We start from the raw sequence: 5,037 nt of genomic DNA, 5'->3' as shown, positions 1-5,037 counted from the left end.
GGGGGGGTCCTGCCGGCACCCACGCGCCTTTGTGTGAATGAAGCTTCAGGCAAGGGATGGCGCCCGGGGGGGTTGGCTTGGCAGGGGAGCGTTTCGGGGAAGGCCACTGAATCTGCACCCCCGAAGCCGCTTTCCAGTTCCGCTGGTTTGCAAAGTAAAAGTTTTTGGGTTCCCCGGCGCGCCCCGCGCGGTCCCGGCGCAGCGCTGCTGTGGCTGCGCGGTGCCACGTGAAGATGCAAGTAAACATGCAGTCGGCGAAGTTGCGGCTGGCTCTTCTGTGCCTGGGTTTCCAGAAAACAAGGTGCTCCGTAGGAGCGCCGGTCCTTCAGCTTCTTTGCACATTACCTTCCATGCAGTTTGCATGAATAGTTTGCAGAATACCGAACAGTACCGGCACTTGGGACGCCTGTGTGGGTAATCTCCTGACCCCCAGACTGATTTCCTTGCCTTTCCCTTCCTTAGTTGTATCACACGGTAGAAGAGCACGTTTGGAAGTGGAGTTGTTCTTCAGGGCGTGAAATACGTTTGAGACGAGCCATGCACCTTCCAGCCCGGGTTTCATGTGCTTGCGCACTCATACTTAAAACCCCGAGAATTTTGGAAGTGAAAACTGGGTTTGTTGAGCCTTCCCTCTCGAGGGGCTTGATATTGAAGTTGTTTCCCACCTGGAAGGAAAAGTTTTTGGTCTCAGGGCTCCATTTGTATTCAGATTCACGGTCCAGTTTTGCAGGGGTGGTTCTGCCCATGTTAGCTGGGCAGTTGGAATCGTGATTTTTCTGAACGATGAATTGGTGTGGAAAAGTTCAAGTATTTCTAATGGATTTTTTTTTTTTGGTCGAACTGAAATGTGAGCCCCTCTGTCCCGTGTTCCTCTCCGTTCTTTTGGTTTGTTAGCCAGCTAAAAAAGAATCACGGCCACCACTATAAAGACATGAAGGCAAGGGGAACAGCATGACTTATGAAAAGCTTAAAGTATGGTTTTCAATTTAACCCAAATTAAGCAGGATGTTAGGGGTAAGAGAAGTATTAACCTCCCTACCAACCCCTTTGTTCTTCCATTTCCATTTGTTTGAATTAAGAAAGGCTTAACACAGGAAAACTGTGTTTCTGTCTATGGAGGCATGAAAATGGATAAAATAGTTTTTGTTTGACTCTTTTACTGACCATTTGGTAGTGGCAGCAGCTGTATTTATTTATTTCCTACCCAGATTCTTTGAAGTGGAAATTTTGGGTATGGGACCTTTAATTACAGTCTGAGTCAAGCAGCGAAAACCCCCTGTGTTGGAGATAGCCCTTTATAACTTGGCAGAAATTAGTCATCACAAATTTGGGTTCTGAATCGGTGGCGCTCCAGCTGATCCAAGTTGAGGTCGAGTTTTTCAGAATGTCAACAGTTTCAGCTGTATTAAGTCAGCTATTTGTAAGTTTGTTTTCCTTTGAAAAAAAATGGTATCCTAGAAAATCACTTTTCAGCATATTATCAAACTATTTCAGAGAATTCTTAGTGCCTTTAAAATGTCATATTTTAAAAAAATGTTTATTTAGGTTTGAGAGAGAGAGAGAGAGCCCGAGCCCGCGCATGAGTCCTAGTGGGGGAGGGGCAGAGAGCGAGGAGGACAGAGGATCCAAAGCCATCTCCAAGCTGACAGCAAAGAGCCCCATATGGGGTGGAACTCACAAGCTGTGAGATCACGACCTGAGCTGAAGTGGGAATGCTTAACTGAGTGAGCCACTCAGATGCCCTTAAAATGTCGTATTAATCCAATATCTTTTGCACCTGAAACCTCTTTAGATGAAAATAAAATTAATAGAAGAAATTATAATTCACTTAAGAATCTGCTGATGTTCTGGATTGCATTGGTTCAAGGTATATCTGACCTGGTAGAAGGTCTTCTAGGCCAGGTCCCTTATTTTACTAGGGAATAAATCAGAATCCTGCAGGGACAAGTGACTTTCCCAAGTTCCAGAGTGATTGAGAGGGTCCACGTCCCAGATTTCTGCTGTGCAGTTCAGATGCTTTCATCAGGCTTCCATCTTAGTTCAACAGTGTTTTTTTTTTTTGTTTCATTTGTTTTTGTTTTTTGAGTGTTTCCTAAGTAGTGGCAGCATGTTGAGGTTTAGACTAGGTGTTAATTTCCTCGGGGTGTGGCAAATTACCACACATTGGGTGGCATAAAACCAACAAATTTCTTTTCTCACAATTCTGGGAGCTGGAAGCTGGAGATCAAGGAGTCACTAGAGCCATGTCTTCTCTAGAAGTCTTGAGGCTTCTGACATTCCTTGGATTGTGGCACATTAGTGCCAGTCTCTGCCCCTGTCTTCATGTCGCTTCTTTCCAGTGTGTCTCTGTGTTTCAAATACTGCCCCTTCTCTTCTAAGGACACCAGTCATTGAATTTGAGGTCCACCCTAAGTCCAGGATGATGTCATCCAAGGATATATAACTTAATTACATTGCAAAGACCCTATTTTCAAATAAGGTCACTTTCAGAGGTACCAGAGGTTAGAACTTTGGACCTCTTTTGGGGGCATACTATTCAACTCACTACAGAATATAAATAAAGCATGATCTTTCTTTAGGAACACACAGGTAGTGGGAGAGAAATATTCATGAATTCAGAACAGTATGGTAAATGCTGTAATCCTGGAGTGTACACGTAGCAAAAGGAACCCAAAGGAGGGCAACCAAAAACCTGTGGGACATAGTTGGTAGGATCCAGAATCTAAGGATCCTGAGCCAGTTGGAGAATGATGAGATGGACCACTGTGATGAGGGGGAGGGAAAGAGGGGATGGGTGGTGCTAGACTCCCCAACCTCCCACCCTATGCCCATGAGGCTTGGAGGGCGCAGTGTTGCTTGCTATGCGGTGCAGTTGATGCTGCTAGATGTCCAGGGCAAGTGGTCAGAGAGGAGCCTGTGGGACCAAGTCAAAGACAGGCTGGCTCTCTGGTTTGAGTTTTAATCCCTTAGGTGTGGCCAACCATTTTCCGCTGAGCTGTGATGTAGCTGCTGCAGGGAAATTGGATGGGGCTTGGAAGGAGAGCAAGAATAGGATAGAATTTTTTTTTCTTTTTGGAAATAATGAAAAATAAGGTAATTTCTGCCTTGGGGAATGAACTGGACTTCACCATCGCCAAGAACTTGGACCCTTCAGCTGTCTTCGCGAACAACGCCTGCTTTTGTATAGTCATGGAGAGGTCCAGCAGACACCCTCCCCGGGGCCACACTTGTTTCCTGTATCATGTAGCCTTTTTATTAAAGGATTAAATTCTCTTATTTACAGCCAAATTGAATACAAATTTAACTTTCATTGTTATTTTTTTTTGGAAATACATATTTTAAAAAATATTTATTTTANGGGGCTCGAACCCACGAACTGTGAGATCATGACCTGAGCTGAAGTTGGATGCCTAACCGACTGAGCCACCCAGGTCCCCCCCAAAATGTTTATTTTTGAGAGCACGCAAGCAGGGGAGGGACAGAGAGAGGAGGACAGAAGATCCGCAGCGGGCTCTGCACTGACGGGCTGACAGCAGCAAGCCCCACGTGGGGCTGTAGCTCACTAACCCTGACCTGAGCTAAAGTTGGATGCTCAACCGACCGAGCCACCCAGGTGCCCCCAATATATAAATTAACTTTATTCCTGTTTCATTTGATATTTTAAGCCTTAATTCTCAGGACTTCAGTGATAGAAAGTTTTACAAGTTTAGCCCTGCTTTTCAGATTTTCCCCCCCATAACACTACATGGAGACTCTAGGTAATCTTTTTTTTTTTTTTTTAATGATTTGTCAAGTAACTTAGAGACAAAGTCTAGGTTTTTCTCAGACTTTTTATTTTATTTTATTTTTTAAATGTTTTATTTCTGAGAGAGAGACAGAGACAGAGACAGCATGAGCAGGGAAGGGTCAGAGAGAGAGGGAGACACAGAATCTGAAACAGGGTCCAGGCTCTGAGCTGTCAGCACAGAGCCTGACGCGGGGCTTGAACCCACCAACCGTGAGATCATGACCTGAGCTGAAGTCGAATGCTTAACCGACTGAGCCACCTTGGCGCCCCTCAGACTTTTTAAAACCATAAAATAATGCGTGAGTTTTGGGTTTTACTTTACAAAATGTTATGTTTGTTTTTGCTATCAGAGACCTGATTACACACATCAGCCAGTGTGCCCAGCTCCATGTCAGGGAGACAAAAAGGAATGCTTGCATTGTTTTGAAACATAACCCTAGTTGGAAGAAAGGATTTGCACGAAAGCAGGTAGGGAACGAACAATTGTAGAATGTCTGTAATTAAGTAATAAATCCCGTACTGCCAACTGTCTAAATGCTTTAGAAAGTCTGAAAAGACTGGAGATTACTTGGGGCTCTGGAGGCGCTGGGAGATTTTCCCTTTTCCTGGAGAAGTTTGGACTTGAGCAAGGCCTGAGGGAAGGGAAAGATTGGATTTTGTGCAGGCATCCAGGAGTTACGGACAGGGTGGGACGGAGTTGTTCTACTGAAGCGAGAGGTGGTTTTCAGAACCACTGGTCCGTACCAGGTATGTAATACCCAGGTGTGGTGGAGGTCAAGTTAGAGTAGGGAAGCGTGTGCAGGTGGGAGGAGGCTGCGGCGGCCCAGGCTGAAGCTCCCTGAAGCAGTGAAGGAGCCTGGTGAAGAGGGGGACACAGGCCGGGAGCATGTGGTCGTAGAAGCCAAGACATGTTCAGGTTTGAAGGAAGGAATGGGTACCCCTCTGGAGAGATGCTGGGAAATCAGGACCAGGAAGGCCAAGAAGCTGAGCACTGGATTGGCCTGCCTGGCGCTTTGGCACCCTCTGGGGGATGGAGGCCATGAGGGCGAGTTGGGGCAGCCTGAAGGAGAAGGGGGTGAGGATGAGGATGGTGGTAGTAGCCTCTGGATGAGGAAGAATTTCGGTGCAAAGGAAGGTTTCTCAGGAGGGAAAAGCCATGAGAGCGCATCGGAGTAAGCTGGGCAATGACTTGGGTGGGGGGGAAATGGTTGATGGAAGATGAGATGAGCTAAGCGCAGGCGCAGGGTGTT

General features: G+C 46.2%; 1 protein-coding gene across 1 annotated transcript in view; it reads left to right on the top strand.

The window, feature by feature from the left end:
* ADGRA3 (adhesion G protein-coupled receptor A3) overlaps positions 1 to 5,037 on the top strand; it is a gene marked incomplete at its 5' end in the record, with an annotated part of 126,599 nt that overhangs the window by 193 nt on the left and 121,369 nt on the right. The window lies entirely within an intron of this gene.

The sequence above is a fragment of the Crocuta crocuta genome, unplaced genomic scaffold (genome assembly GCF_008692635.1).
Source record: "Crocuta crocuta isolate KB4526 unplaced genomic scaffold, BGI_CrCroc_1.0 scaffold179, whole genome shotgun sequence".
Lineage (NCBI taxonomy): Eukaryota > Metazoa > Chordata > Mammalia > Carnivora > Hyaenidae > Crocuta > Crocuta crocuta.
The sequence above is the reverse complement of the archived record's forward strand: the minus strand, read 5'-3'. Positions and strand labels throughout refer to the sequence as shown.